The sequence below is a fragment of the Aquarana catesbeiana genome, linkage group LG08 (genome assembly GCF_042186555.1).
Source record: "Aquarana catesbeiana isolate 2022-GZ linkage group LG08, ASM4218655v1, whole genome shotgun sequence".
Taxonomy (NCBI): Eukaryota; Metazoa; Chordata; class Amphibia; order Anura; family Ranidae; genus Aquarana; species Aquarana catesbeiana.
In genome coordinates this window covers 200,613,581-200,628,879 of record NC_133331.1, presented here as the reverse complement: position 1 = coordinate 200,628,879, position 15,299 = coordinate 200,613,581, and the positions used below count along the sequence as shown (strand labels likewise).

General features: G+C 44.6%; 1 protein-coding gene across 1 annotated transcript in view; it reads left to right on the top strand.

The window, feature by feature from the left end:
- Positions 1-1,026: 1,026 nt before the first annotated feature.
- LOC141106222 (annexin A4-like) overlaps positions 1,027-15,299 on the top strand; it is a 97,924-nt gene continuing 83,651 nt past the window's right edge. Inside the window, exon 1 of the mRNA XM_073596810.1 lies at positions 1,027-1,157. The gene's annotated coding sequence lies outside the window, so the exon portion shown is untranslated. The remainder of the gene's footprint in view (positions 1,158-15,299) is intronic.

Sequence of the window (15,299 nt, the reverse complement as noted above, 5' to 3'; positions counted from 1 at the left end):
GCATAAATCAAGCACATTACTTTGTTATAGGTATTGTCAGTGTTTCCATATTAAGTTTATACTGTTCAAATATTCTCTGTGTTAGATTTCAATAGGAGTTCTGTAATTTGTCAGGTTGCCAGTAAAAAAAGGTGCTCCGCCAGTAAATTTTCCATGTGTTGTCAGTAAAAAATGCTGCGGGAGGTTGCACTGGTGTGAGCCTAGGCTTATTCCAAAAGGAACAAAACTCTTCTGTAACTGCTTATAAAGTACTTCCCCAAGCCTGACCGATGTCCAAAGTTGTCTTTTTTGCTCCATTGAAATAAACTGGCTGCCCCAGAGAGGAACCGAATATAATATTCATCTGTTTAGTTTTCCTCAAACGGACATTTCCTGAGACGTCAGGTGATGATAACAGCCCGATGAGTCCATACAATCACACCGCACTGTCACTGCACTCTGAGCTCTGTCACTCCGCACATGAGCGTGTGTCATGGATGTATGCCTGAGGGCGGGGTGTGAGCTCTAATAAGCTGGGTGTGTGCTCCAATGGGCGGGGTGTGAGCTCTAGTAGGTGGGGTGTGAGCTCCAGTAGGTGGGGTGTGAGCTCCAGTAGGTGGGGTGTGGGCTTCAATGGGCGGGGTGTGAGCTCCAATGGGTGGGGTGTGTGCTCCGATGGGCGGGGTGTGTGCGCCAGTGGGTGGGGTGTGTGCTCCGATGGGCGCGGTGTGTGCTCCGATGGGCGCGGTGTGTGCTCCAGTGGGTGGGGTGTGTGCTCCGATGGGCGGGGTGTGAGCTCCAGTGGGTGGGGTGTGTGCTCCGATGGGCGGGGTGTGTGCTCCAGTGGGTGGGGTGTGTGCTCCGATGGGCGCGGTGTGTGCTCCAGTGGGTGGGGTGTGTGCTCCGATGGGCGGGGTGTGAGCTCCAGTGGGTGGGGTGTGTGCTCCGATGGGCGGGGTGTGTGCTCCAGTGGGTGGGGTGTGTGCTCCAGTGGGTGGGGTGTGTGCTCCGATGGGCGGGGTGTGTGCTCCAGTGGGTGGGGTGTGTTCTGTTTCGGGTTGGGTGTCAGGGTGGAAGGAGTAGTGAGAGGCCCCGCCCCCTCTGTACAGAGTGTGTTCCTCCTCAGTGCTCCGTCCCGGGCTGACATAGCGGACTCAGAGCTCCGGCTGTATACTCAGGTATGTGTGTGTACTTACCTCTCTGTAATCTTATCTCCTCCACCACCTCTCCCTGTACTCACCAACAACACAACTGCCTCCTATCTCCTCTGTGTGACATCAAGTCATACTCTTCCTTCTTCATGACATCGCCTTCAATGCTTCAGTCAGGGCAGAGCTGAGAGAACAGGGAGGGACCATGGCAGGCCAGTCCTAGCTGGTTTGTCAGTGTTCACCTATTATATACTATATATGTGTCAGTGTTCACCTATTATATACTATATATGTGTCAGTGTTCACCTATTATATACTATATATGTGTCAGTGTTCACCTATTATATACTATATATGTGTCAGTGTTCACCTATTATATACTATATACATGTGTGTCAGTGTTCACCTATTATATACTATATACATGTGTGTCAGTGTTCACCTATTATATACTATATACATGTGTGTCAGTGTTCACCTATTATATACTATATACATGTGTGTCAGTGTTCACCTATGATATACAGTGTATTATTATTAAATATATATATATATATATATATATATATATATATATATATATATATATATATATATATATATATATAGTGTGTAGGTCAGTGTGCATGGCAACCAATCAGCTTCTGGTTTTCATTTTCAACATTTCACTTAACAAGCTGAATTTCGAAACTGGTTGCCATACACAGCTGCAGGAGACTGAGCATGCTCCATTGTTGGTAACACCCCCCCCCCCCCCCCCCTTATTTAGTACATTTGAGGGGGGAGGAAGGTGTGACTTCTTGTTTTTATAAATAGTATGCTTTACACTTGTTTGTATAGAATATAAAGTTATTAAACTAAGGGAAGGGAAGCCTGGATGTGTTCCTTACAGCAACCAGTCAGGTGTTAGCATTGATTTTCTACTCAAGGTTGGTCAGAATAGAAGCAGAAATCCTATTGGCTACCAGAGCATTGCCTTTTCTAGTTTATAGATGAACTGTGTATAACAGTTACCCAGAAGAGGAAGTCACAACTCTCCCCTGGTTGTATCTGTTGTGTGTAGTTACACAATAGGACATATTATCTGTCTCTGGATTGTAAGTGCCGATGTCAGAGTGACAGGCCGACTTCACATTCTTTCACCACCGGGGTTCCTCCAGAGGCTGTTAGGGGTTCTGCCTCTCCTATGAGTATCAATGACCTTATCAGTTATCTGTAAGTGGGGTGGAGGGGGGGGGGATTCTTCCCAGTGACCACAAATCTACAGAATTCTTCCTGGCCACTTTCACACTAATCACCTGGGAGTTGTAGATATAGTAATTATAATCAGAGGTTCCCAGAGTTGTAGATATAGTCATTTATTATCGGGAGTTCCCAGAGCCAAGGAAGTTATTTCAAGGGTTCCTCTGTTAGGCTGGATTCACATCTACCCATATTTAGTGCTTTTTACATTTTGCAGATATGCACTACAGAACATGTTCCATAGGAAACCTTGTTAAATGGACTGTAGTGCAAATCTGCAAAATACACTAAAAATGCATAGATGTGAATCCAGCCTTACAAAGGTTGGAGAGTATGTGATCCTTCACTCCTTTGCATCAAGTGACATCTGCCTGTATTTAGATGCAAATGATTGTAGTGTGGGGGTTTTTGTAGGTGACTCAGCCACTTTTTGTTTTTTTTATTAGTTTGTGGAGGAGAGTTCTCCCTGAAGGGGAAGAACCAATTTGCAGTTGAGTTGGCCCAACCTTTGCAGCTATAACAGCTTCAACTCTTCTGGGAAGGCCATCCACAGTGTTTAGGAGTGTGTCTATGGGAATGTTTGACCATTCCTCCAGAAGCGCATTTGTGAGGTCAGGCACTGATGTTGGACGAGAAGGTCTGCCTCGCAGTCTCCACTCTAATTCATCCCAAAGGTGTTCTATCAGGTTGAGGTCAGGACTCTGTGCAGGCCAGTCAAGTTCCTCCAAGCTCACATATCCATGTCTTTATGGACCTTGCTTTGTGCACTGGTACGCAGTCATGTTGGAACAGGAGGGGGCCTTCCCCAAACTGTTCTCACAAATTTGGGAGAATTAAATTGTCCAAAATAGTTTGGGGAAGAGAGTCCTCCCTGAAGAGAAAGGACCCATTTACATTTGTGCAGCTCTCCATTGTGTGTGCATTGATGTGTGTTATGTGGCATTAAGGCAGCCCTGTGAAATCAGTGGGCTGCCAGCACACCAAAATGTCACAAAAATCAGACATAGTGCAAAATGTATAGTTGAACGCACTATGGTCCATTTCAGCAATGTGTTAGGATGTTGTTTAAGGCACCTTTCACACGGGCTGTCCAATCGGGTCCGCTTGTCAGTTTTTCAAGCGGACCCGATAAGGCCTTGCATTGTCCTTTATGGAGCGGCGGATGTCCGTGGACACATGCCCGCTGACCACCACCACCACCACCATCCGATCCTGTCCACCAAAAACAGATGGATAGTGATCCTATTTTCCTTCTGTCTGGCGGATCAGATGGCATCAGATGAAAACGGCTAGGCGGTCTGTTTCCATCCGATTGCCCCATAGAGGTGAGCGGGACTGTCCACTCTGTGTAATGGAGCAGACGTGGACTTGTCATCCGCCTGCTCTGCGGGGATCAGCAGAGAGATCCCCGCTGAGCAAGCAGATTCCACATAGTGGAGGCACCCATGTCAAAGGGGCCTTAATCTGGCAATCTGAAGATGGAAGGAGTGGGGCGTGGAATTGTCAACCGGAAGTAGTGGGGCGGGGAATTGTCAGCCGGAAGGAGTGGGGCGGGGAATTGTCAGCCGGAAGGAGTGGGGCGGGGAATTGTCAGCCGGAAGGAGTGGGGCGGGGAATTGTCAGCCGGAAGGAGTGGGGCGGGGAATTGTCAGCCGGAAGGAGTGGGGCGGGGAATTGTCAGCCGGAAGGAGTGGGGCGGGGAATTGTCAGCCGGAAGGAGTGGGGCGGGGAATTGTCAGCCGGAAGGAGTGGGGCGGGGAATTGTCAGCCGGAAGGAGTGGGGCGGGGAATTGTCAGCCGGAAGGAGTGGGGCGGGGAATTGTCAGCCGGAAGGAGTGGGTCGGGAAAGTGTCAGCCGGAAGGAGAGGGGAGGGAAAGTGTCAGCCGGAAGGAGAGGGGAGGGAAAGTGTCAGCCGGAAGGAGAGGGGAGGGAAAGTGTCAGCCGGAAGGAGAGGGGAGGGAAAGTGTCAGCCGGAAGGAAAGTGTCAGCCGGAAGGAGAAGGGAGGGAAAGTGTCAGCCGGAAGGAGAAGGGAGGGAAAGTGTCAGCCGGAAGGAGAAGGGAGGGAAAGTGTCAGCCGGAAGGAGCGGGGAGGGGAAAGTGTCAGCCGGAAGGAGCGGGGCGGGAAATTAGCTGAAATCACACTATGTGAGTATTTTGACAGCCCCAGGCGTTTCTCAGAGTATAATAGCCAGTGTTCTGAAAAATATGTCAAACCCGGCAGAATATCGAGCGTCACTTCCTGTGATATGGAATCAGCTGTTACAGAAAACCACACGCTTCTAGACGCAAACGCGGCATGTAAACGAGGCTAAACGGCCGTTTTTAGACGCCGGTTTCTAGCTGTTAAGTTAAATAGTTCAGGAGAGGTTGAACAAAGCCCCGTGTACATGAAGCCTAAATTACAAAACTAGTACGGTGTTTAGGTCCACAGCATCTCCTGCATATCTCTCATATAGTACTCTATACAAAAAGTTACAGTGGGGCAAAAAAATATTTAGTCAGCCACCAATTGTGCAAGTTCTCCCACTTAAAAAGATGAGAGGCCTGTAATTGTCATCATAGGTATACCTAAACTATGAGAGACAAAATGTGGAAACAAATCCAGACAATCACATTGTCTGATTTTTGAAAGAATTTATTTGCAAATTATGGTGGAAAATAAGTATTTGGTCAATATCAAAAGTTCATCTCAATACTTTGTTATATATCCTTTGTTGGCAATGACAGAGGCCAAACGTTTTCTGTAAGTCTTCACAAGGTTGTCACACACTGTTGCTGGTATGTTGGCCCATTCCTCCATGCAGATCTCCACTAGAGCAGTGATGTTTTGGGGCTGTCGCTGGGCAACACGGACTTTCAACTCCCATCAAAGGTTTTCTATGGGGTTGAGATCTGGAGACTGGCTAGGCCACTCCAGGACCTTGAAATGCTTCTTACGAAGCCACTCCTTTGTTGCCCGGGCGGTGTGTTTGGGATCATTGTCATGCTGAAAGACCCAGCCACATTTCATCTTCAATGCCCTTGCTGATGGGAGGAGGTTTGCACTCAAAATCTCACGATACATGGCCCCAATCATTCTTTCATGTACACGGATCAGTCGTCCTGTTCCCTTTGCAGAGAAACAGCCCCAAAGCATGACGTTGCCACCCCCATGCTTCACAGTAGGTATGGTGTTCTTTGGTTGCAACTCAGCATTCTCTCTCCTCCAAACACGATGAGTTGTGTTTCTACCAAACAGTTCTACTTTGGTTTCATCTGACCATATGACATTCTCCCAATCCTCTTCTGGGTCATCCAAATGCTCTCTAGCAAACCCCAGACGGGCCCAGACATGTACTGGCTTAAGCAGGGGGACACGTCTGGCACTGCAGGATCTGAGTCCCTGGCGGCGTAGTGTGTTACTGATGGTAGCCTTTATTACGTTGGTCCCAGCTCTCTGCAGGTCATTCACTAGGTCCCCCCGTGTGGTTCTGGGATTTTTGCTCACCTTTCTTGTGATCATTTTGACCCCACGGGGTGAGATCTTGCGTGGAGCCCCAGATCGAGGGAGATTATCAGTGGTCTTGTATGTCTTCCATTCTCTAGTTATTGCTCCCACGTTTGATTTCTTCACACCAAGCTGCTTGCCTATTGCAGATTCAGTCTTCCCAGCCTGGTGTAGGTCTACAAATTTGTTTCTGGTGTCTTTCGACAGCTCTTTGGTCTTCACCATAGTGGAGTTTGGAGTGTGACTGTTTGAGATTGTGGACAGGTGTCTTTTATACTGATAACAAGTTCAAACAGGTGCCATTAATACAGGTAATGAGTGGAGGACAGAGGAGCCTCTTAAGCTTCATTCACACGAGGCGGACTCCGTTTCCACGGAACCCGCCTCGGTCCACCGGCTCGGTGGGAGATCTCTCCGTTGATCTCCACTGAGCCGGCGGATGACAGGTCCCTCTCTGCTCACTGAGGCGCCGCTGCTGCCTATGGAGGGATCGGATGAAAACGGACAGCATGTCCATTTTCATCAGATCTCATCCGATCCGCCAGCGACGGATCCGGACGTAGGGCCATCCGTCTGCTTTTAGCGGATTTGACGGGGTCGGATGTCAGTGGACATGTCTCCTCTGACGTCCGTCGCTCCATAGGCTAACATGCTTATGCTTTTATTGGTTGTATTATTGCACAGCTGTATTATTTACTGTACAGTACTGCTCTTTCAGACTTGCTCACAAACATCCCATTTTTATTACACGTCTGTTTATTGCCTCTAGACTTTGTTTCGTTGTGCTGGGTGCAGCAGAGCCATATAAAGTCATATTGTGACCTCACAGGCGGATTTTCCTGTTGGAGGGGAAACCTGACCTAGAGCCAAACTCCTTCTTCTTTTTTTTTTTTTTTTTTTCCTTGAGTCTTGTTTATTTTCTCTTCCAAATACAGTACAGCAGGCTTGTTCCTAACAGAGTGAGAATGATCCTGCAGAGTGACAGCTACTTTCCTATGGCTGGCTGGCATACCATTGTGGGGAGGGGAGGTGGAGTCAGGCTAGGACAGGTACAAAGCAGCCTTCATGCTGCAAAGCATTTCCACCACCAGAAGGGGTATTGCATACGGTGCTGTCATAAACCACACAGGATTTTTAAAGCTGAATTCCAGGCAAATGGCTAAATGCACACATGAAATGCATAGATTGGATTTACCTGCCAAAGAATTTGTATTTCTGTCCTTAGATTTATATGCTAGATTCACACCTGTGCAATTTGCAGAAACGCACTACAGTTCTTATGACAGTTTCCTATGGGACACATTCACATCTATGCATTTTTCAGCTGCTGTGTTTTTGAAAAGGGTCAGAGACTTTTTTTTCCCCGCAGCATATTGCATTTTGCGTGTAATAGACTTCAATGGACCTGCACCAAAAACACAACTGTTGAGTTGATGCTTTTTTTTTTTCTCATTAAAAAATCCTGGTCCCTTATAACCTGTTAAACTTCATAGGACCGATGTTGCAGGGCAAAGTAGGATGACAGTCGTACAACAGTTGTGTCGTACCAGTCTGAACCTGGCCTTATGCCCTGTACCCACGAGCGGAAATTCCGCCAGCAAAAGTCCGATGTGAGCTTTTGGCGTATTTTGAAAGCAGGTTCTCCATTTTTCCATTGGAAAAAGTTCCTATTGGAAATTCCGTTCATCTGTATGCAATTCCACAAAAAAAAAAGTGCTTGGAAACAATTCGAGGCATGCTCGGAAGCATTGAACTTCTTTTTCTTGGCTCGTCATAGTGTTGTACGTCACCGCGTTCTCGACGGTCGAAAGTTCAGAGAACTTTTGTGTGACCGTGTGTATGCAAGCCAAGCTTGAACGGAATTCCGTTGGAAAAACCATCCAAGATTTTTCCGACGGAAATTCCGCTTGTGTGTACGGGGCATAAGGCTTTATTCACACCTATGCATTTTTTTGTGCATTTTGCAGATTTGCACTACAGCCCATTTAACATGGTTTCCTATGGAACAAGTTCTGTAGCGCAAATCTGCAAAATGTAAAAAGCACTAAAAATGCATAGGTGTGAATTAAGCCTTACTGACCAGATTTTTACACATTAGTACTCCAGGAATATAATTTTATTTATGACTATAATGTGACTTAATCAGTGTGACACTAAATGGAAGATGATTGGCATCATATCCCAGAATCACCTGGTTCTAAAACAGGCCGGTTTCACACTGGTACGACAGGACTGTTGTACGACTGTCATCCTACTTTGCCCTGCAACATCGGTCCTACATCCATCCGGCTTGAATGAACAGGATAAGTTTTTGCTCCTACTTTGAGTCTGATTTTCCTTTGACCAATCAAAACAACCTCAGTGTGGCATAAATTCCTTTTACTGTTGCTGTAATCACCATGTCAGATGTCACAAGTCGGATGGTTAGGACAAGCATACAACTTCAATAATATTAAATTGGCTGAAGTCAGACCAAAGTAGTGAAGGAACCTTTTTCAAAGTCGGACCAACTTGTGTCGGGCCAGTTAAGACGGCTCTCATTAGGGAATAATTGATTTACACACGTCATGCGACATGTGCTCTCAAAGTCGGAGCGTATGTCGTACCAGTGTGAACCCAGCCTTAGAATTATTTATATGTTGCCATAACAATACATCAGTATTTATTGCCTTATTTTTCAAAAAATACTTCGATTCATGAAGGCTTGTGATTCAGGCAAAACATAGAGAGTTCAAATTCAAGTCTGCAAATTTTATGTTAAAGTTGTTCTAAAGGCAGGAGTTTTTTTTACCCTAATGTATTCTATGCATTAAGGAAAAAAAAAACTTCCACTGTCTGTGCCAACCCACCCCTTCATAAATATTTACCTGGCACCACTTTCAATCCAGTGCTGACCCCACCGGCAGGCCCACTCTTCTCTCTTCCTGCATTCACAAGCTAACTGAGAGCAGTGGGGGCCATTGGCTTTTGCTGGTCAGTCAATTTCAGTGAGGAGAGATCAGGGACAAGGCCAAGCTGCGCTGTGTGTCTGTGGTCGTACACAGCTTGGCCCCCCATAGCAAGCCGCGAGGGGAGGAGCCTAGAGCCTTGGTCCAGAAATGGAGGTTCGGGGCACTCTGTGCAATACTATTGCATAGAGCAGGTAAGTATTACATGTTTGTTATTTTAATAATTAAAAAAAGGAATAGCTTTAAAGTCACTTTAAAAGAAATTGACAAAATAAGTTGCATATTTAGTTACATAGTAGGTGGGGTGGAAAAAAGACACAAGTCCATCAAGTCCAACCTATGTGTGTGATTACATGTCAGTATTACATTGTATATCCCTGTATGTTGTGGTTGTTCAGGTGCTTATCTAATAGTTTTTTTAAACTATCGATGCTCCCTGCTGAAACCACTGCTTGTGGAAGGGAATTCTACATCCTTGTTGCTCTTACAGTAAAGAACCCTCTACATGGTTTAAGAATAAACCTCTTTTCTTCTAATTTTAATGAGTGGTCATGTGTCTTGTTAAACTCCCTTCTGCGAAAAAGTTTTATCCCTATTGTGGGGTCACCAGTACGGTATTTGTATATTGAAATCTTATCCCCTCTCAAGCGTCTCTTCTCCCGAGAGAATAAGTTCAGTGCTCATAACCTTTCCTCATAACTAATATCCGCCAGACCTTTTATTAGCTTTGTTCTCGCTCCATTTCCAGTACATCCTTCCTGAGGACTGGTGCCCAGAACTGAACAGCATACTCTAGGTGCAGCCGGATCAGAGTCTTGTAGAGTGGGATAATTATCGTTTTATCTCTGGAGTTAATCCCCTTTTTAATGCATGCCAATATTCTGTTTGCTTTGTTAGCAGCAGCTTGGCATTGCATGCCATTGCTGAGCCTATCATCTACTAGGACCCCCAGGTCCTTTTCCATCCTAGATTCCCCCAGAGGCTCTCTCCCCCCCCCCCCCCAGTGTATAGATTGCATTCAGATTTTTGCCACCCAAATCCATTATTTGAAATTTTTCTACATTAAACCTCATTTGCCATGTAGTTGCCCATCCCATTAATTTGTTCAGATCTTCTTGCAAGGTTTCCACATCCTGCGGAGAAGTTATTGCCCTGCTTAGCTTAGTGTCGTCCGTAAATACAGAGATTGAACTGTTTATCCCATCCTCCAGGTCGTTTATGAACAAGTTAAATAGGATTGGTCCCAGCACAGAACCCTGGGGGGACCCCACTACCTACCTCTGACCATTCCGAGTACTCTCCATTTATCACCACCCTCTGAACTCGCCCCTGTAGCCAGTTTTTAATCCATGTACTCACCCTATCGTCCATGCCAACGGACCTTATTTTGTACAGTAAACGTTTATGGGAAACTGTGTCAAATGCTTTTGCAAAATCCAGATACACCACATCTACGGGCCTTCCTTTATCTAGATGGCAACTCACCTCCTCATAGAAGGTTAATAGATTGGTTTGTCAAGAACGATTCTTCATGAATCTATGTTGATTACTGCTAATGATACCGTTCTCATTACTAAAATCTTGTTTATAGTCCCTTATCCCCTCCAAGAGCTTGCATACTATTGATGTTAGGCTAACTGGTCTGTAATTCCAGGGATGCATTTTGGTCCTTATTTATTTATTTCAGGTACTTATATAGCGCCGTCAATTTACGCAGCACTTTACATATGCATTCACATTAGTCCCTACCCCCAAGGAGCTTACAATCTAAGGTCCCTAACTCACATTCATACATACTAGGGACAATTTAGACCGGATCCAATTAACCTACCAGCATGTCTTTGGAGTGTGGGAGGAAACCGGAGTACCTGGAGGAAACCCACGCAGGCACAGGAACAACATGCAAACTCCAGGCAGGTAGTGTCGTGGTTGGGATTCGAACCAGCGACCCTTCTTACTGCTAGGCGAAAGTGCTATCTACTACACCACTGTGCCGCCCAAATATCTATCTATCTATCTATCTATCTATCTATCTATCTATCTATCTATCTATCTATCTATCTATCTATCTATCTATCTATCTATCTATCTATCTATCTATCATATATCTTTTCTCCAAGCTTGTACCATTCCAGTCAGTAGAAATGAGGAACAATGGTCTGGCAATTACTTGACTAAGTTCCTTAAGGACCCTCGGGTGCAAGCCATCAGGTCATGGTGATTTAGTAATGTTACGTTTCCCAAGTCTATTTGGAGGTGCTTCCTGTGATCTGTCATGAGGATAAACACTGCAGTTTTGAATACTGAAGCCCCCTGATTCACTTGAAGACTGAGTAGAAGAATAAATTCAATACCTTTGCCATCTCCCCATCCTTTGTAACCAGATGTCCTTCCTCATTCTTCATGGGGCCAATATGGTCTGTCCTCCCTTTTTTACTGTTTATATACTTAAAGGATTTTTTGGGATTTTTTTTTGCTATCCTCCGCTATGTGTCTTTCATGTTCCATCTTAGCCGCCACTAATGGTGACTAAATTCAAACACTTCCTGTATATGAGTCAGGAAGGCGCCTGTTTTTGTCCTTATCTACATGGTTTCCTGGGTGTGCAAATCTGTGATGTAATCAAGCCTGTGCTGAGCAGAGCTGGATAAGCTTCTGGCAGCATGGTAACTCTGCTGACTGCTCCACAGAGTCCAGCAATGAGAGACTTCCTTCAGTATCAGAGAATTGACTGCAAAACATTACTAGTGATTCTTGGCCAACATACTGTTATATGTGCTTATACAGTAAGTAGTAATAAAGATGTACCAAGTGCAGCAACTGGCAATAATGTTTCACAATCCATCCTTTTAGCATGCCACACAGGTGATTATATAACTAGAGCAAATTGCCAGCAGCAGGAGCACTAAAGAGACTGTCTGTGCCTATGGAATCCCAATTCCTGTAGCCAGGTGCAGCAAACGTTTCTGGCCCTAATGCTACTGAATCTATTTAGCCAGTTAGTGGACCCCAGAACATTTGTCAAACGTTAATGACTAACCAAGTGATGAAGGAAGGACCAGATTGACAGCCCCAGAGCCTGCACCTTTAAAAACAAGTGAACAATGGCAGCTCCCATATTGCTCTCCTGGCATATTCCTGTGAAGATTGAGCTATCTGTCCTCAGTCTGTCTCTGTTTCCAGTGGGCATTTCATGTGGCCTTTTGGTATACAGTACAGTACAGTATTTGGGCTCAGTTCACAAAGCAGTTTTCTGTTGTCTTGCTCATATTTATGTGATATCGCACCTGATCTCTTCTCAATTCACAAAGGTTCAAACCATGTTATATTTGGCCTTCTCTATAAGTAGTGTTATTATACCACTACTATGACTATTATAACATTGCCTTTATTATCAGCCCTCATGATAAAATCAATGTAAAAGTCAATTCATAAAGATCACTGCACAGGTTATTGAACTTTAAAATAATTCTGGCTTCAGGATGGTGATAACTGTGAGATCCAATAGCTGTCTCTGGAGGAGAGAAGCGCCCGTGTGAATGATCCCTAAATGTGGTGTCTGCATTTGTTTAAAAAAATTTTAGGCTTTTTTCATTGGGGCTTGTTCACACCACAATATCCACATTCTGGATGCGTGTTTCCATATGCGTTTACACGCATATCTTTCTTTTTTTTTTTTTTTTTTTACACTTAATCTTTATTTACATGCAGGACAATGTGTATTATTGTGCGTTTACATGCGTTTGCACTTGTTTTGATGCAGGGTCAGTTCACACTACATGGAATCCAGTGTTGTGTTTTTGTTTTTTTGTTTTTTTCTTTTTTTTTCAAAAACTCATGGAAACATGGGTTCCAATGGCATAGTTCACACCAGTGCATTTCAGTTCCAGAAAAAAAAGTACATCATGCTGCTTCTTTTCCTGCACAGAACTGTACTGTACTGTTTTTTCCTGCACAGAACTGAAGGCTGTATCTGAACACTGATGGGCTCTGAGTGGATGTACCTGATAACGCCTTTTCTTGCGGGCATGCAGTCTGAGCAGTGCCATGGCCATAACCATGAATAAGTCTGCCAGTGCAGACATCTTCGCTACACAGCACCAAAGGACACTTCCAAGGAATAAACAGGAAGTGATCCGGTAGCATTGTGATGAAAATAAAAAATGTAGCAATTAAAATGGCCCAAAAAAGAGTGAAAAAAAGCATCTGGAATGCATCCGGAAACGCATCAAAAATGTGCTAAAAAAGTGCACGCAGAAACACATGCGGAATGGATCCGGAGGACGTATTTGTGGTGTGAACTGGCCCATGTTCCGGATCAAAAAATGCAACAGTTGGTACTTTTGTTGGAAGCGCTGGAACTGACCACACTGGTGTGAACTAGGGCCATTGGAATACACGGCACACACTGTGCATGCATTCTGGATTTGGTTTATAAACACGCTGGAAAGCATCTGGTGTGAACTAGCCCTCAGGTTGGCTCCACTCTGTGTATGGACAATGGAGCCTGTTTTGTACAGCAGCATTCAGTCAGGGGAGAGGATAGTGTAGGGCTCTTTCGCTCAAGTGTTACATGTTAAGCCACTTGCTTACTGGCCACTTCAGCCCCGGAAGATTTTACCCCCTTCCTGACCAGAGCACTTTTTGCGATTCGGCACTGCGTCGCTTTAATTGCGCGGTCGTGCGATGTTGTACCCAAACAAAATTGACGTCCTTTTTTCCCACAAATAGAGCTTTCTTTTGGTGGTATTTGATCACCTCTGTGATTATTATTATTATATATTTTTTTTTTTTTTTTTTGCGCTATAAACAAAAACAAAAAAAAAGAGCGACAATTTTGAAAAAAACGCAATATTTTTTACTTTTTGTGTAATAAATATCCCCCCTCTGTGACCATGATCGCGGGTCCCGTGGACCCGATGTCCGCAGGGATACCCGCGATCGTCTCACGGTGAGGAAGAACGGGGAGATGCTAATGTAAACAAGCATCTCCCCGTTCTGCCTAATGGCACTGTCACTGATCACAGCTCCCTGTAATCGAGAGCGGTAATCAATGTAGTGTCACACATAGCCCCCCCCCACAGTTAGAATCACTCCCTAGGACACACTTAACCCGTACAGCGCCCCCTAGTGGTTAACCCCTTCACTGCCAGTCACATTTACACAGTAATCAATGCATTTTTAATCGCACTGATCGCTGTATAAATGTGAATGGTCCGAAAATCACGCCAAAATTGTCCGACGTGTCTGCCATGTCGCAGTCATGATAAAAGAATCGCTGATCACCGCCATTACTAGTAAAAAAAATATCAATAAAAATGCCATAAAATTATCCCCTAATTTGTAGACGCTATAACTTTTGCGCAAACCAATTAATAAACGCTTATTGTGTTTTTTTGTTTTTTTTTTACCTAAAATATGTAGAAGAATACATATTGGCCTAAACTGAGGAAAAAAAATGTTTTTTAGGGATATTTAAAGTAAAACATAATGCGTTTTTTTCAAATTGTCGCTGTTTGTGGTATTTAATTGCTGCTGTTTTTTTAAATTTTTGGCTAAATAAAACAAAAAAGGACTGAAATTTTTGAAAAACAAAACTGTTTCATAGTTTGTTATAAAATTTTGAAAACAGGTAATTTTTCTCCTTCGCTGATGGGCACTGATAGGCGGCGCTGATAGGCAGTGATAAGCACTGATGGTTGGCACTGATAGGCACTGATGATCACTGATGGGTGGCACCCATGGGCACTGGTAGGTGCCACTGATGGGCAGCACTGATCTGTGGCACTGATTATGAGACACTGATGGGCATTGATGGGTGGCACTGGTAGGTGGCACTTGTGAGTACTGATAGGTGGCACAGTGGGCACTGGCAGCTGACACTGGTGGGCACAGAAAATGCAGCCGCGGCTTTCTGTGTGAAGGACCGATGGGCGCCCTCCCGGCAATTAAGGTCCGCGCTGTAGCTGTCTTTCGGCTATAGTGTGAGCAGCAATTAGTGAGCACCGCCTTTACCACGTATTAACACACATTTTGAACGTGTTGCACAGGCATTCAAGTTGTCTTAGGCATTGCTCCTCAAATGCCCTGTGAGTTTTTTTTTTTTTTTTTTTTTTTTTAACAAGGCTAAAATGGGGAAACTATCACTTTTCATGTGTTGCAACCAAGCTGTAAATGACATAGGTGTGTTTACAGTGCGCTTTATGTGGCGGCATTTGTGGCGTGTTTTACTAGATTTGAGTGGAGGTGGTTGCAAAGTGTCAATGCTTAAACTGAAGGCAGCATTATTTTTGCCTCACTGCAGTGTGTACACCTCGATCCACTCCCTATTGTAACAGTTTTGAGTGGCATTGATAGGCAGTCAGGAATTAGTAAAAATACCACCTAACCTCCTATTTTTATTGCCTGTGTGAAAGGGCCCTGATGCTTTCACAGATTTATTTAACTAACACATTCAAGCAGAATTAAGTTCTGCTGTAAGAAACAGCGA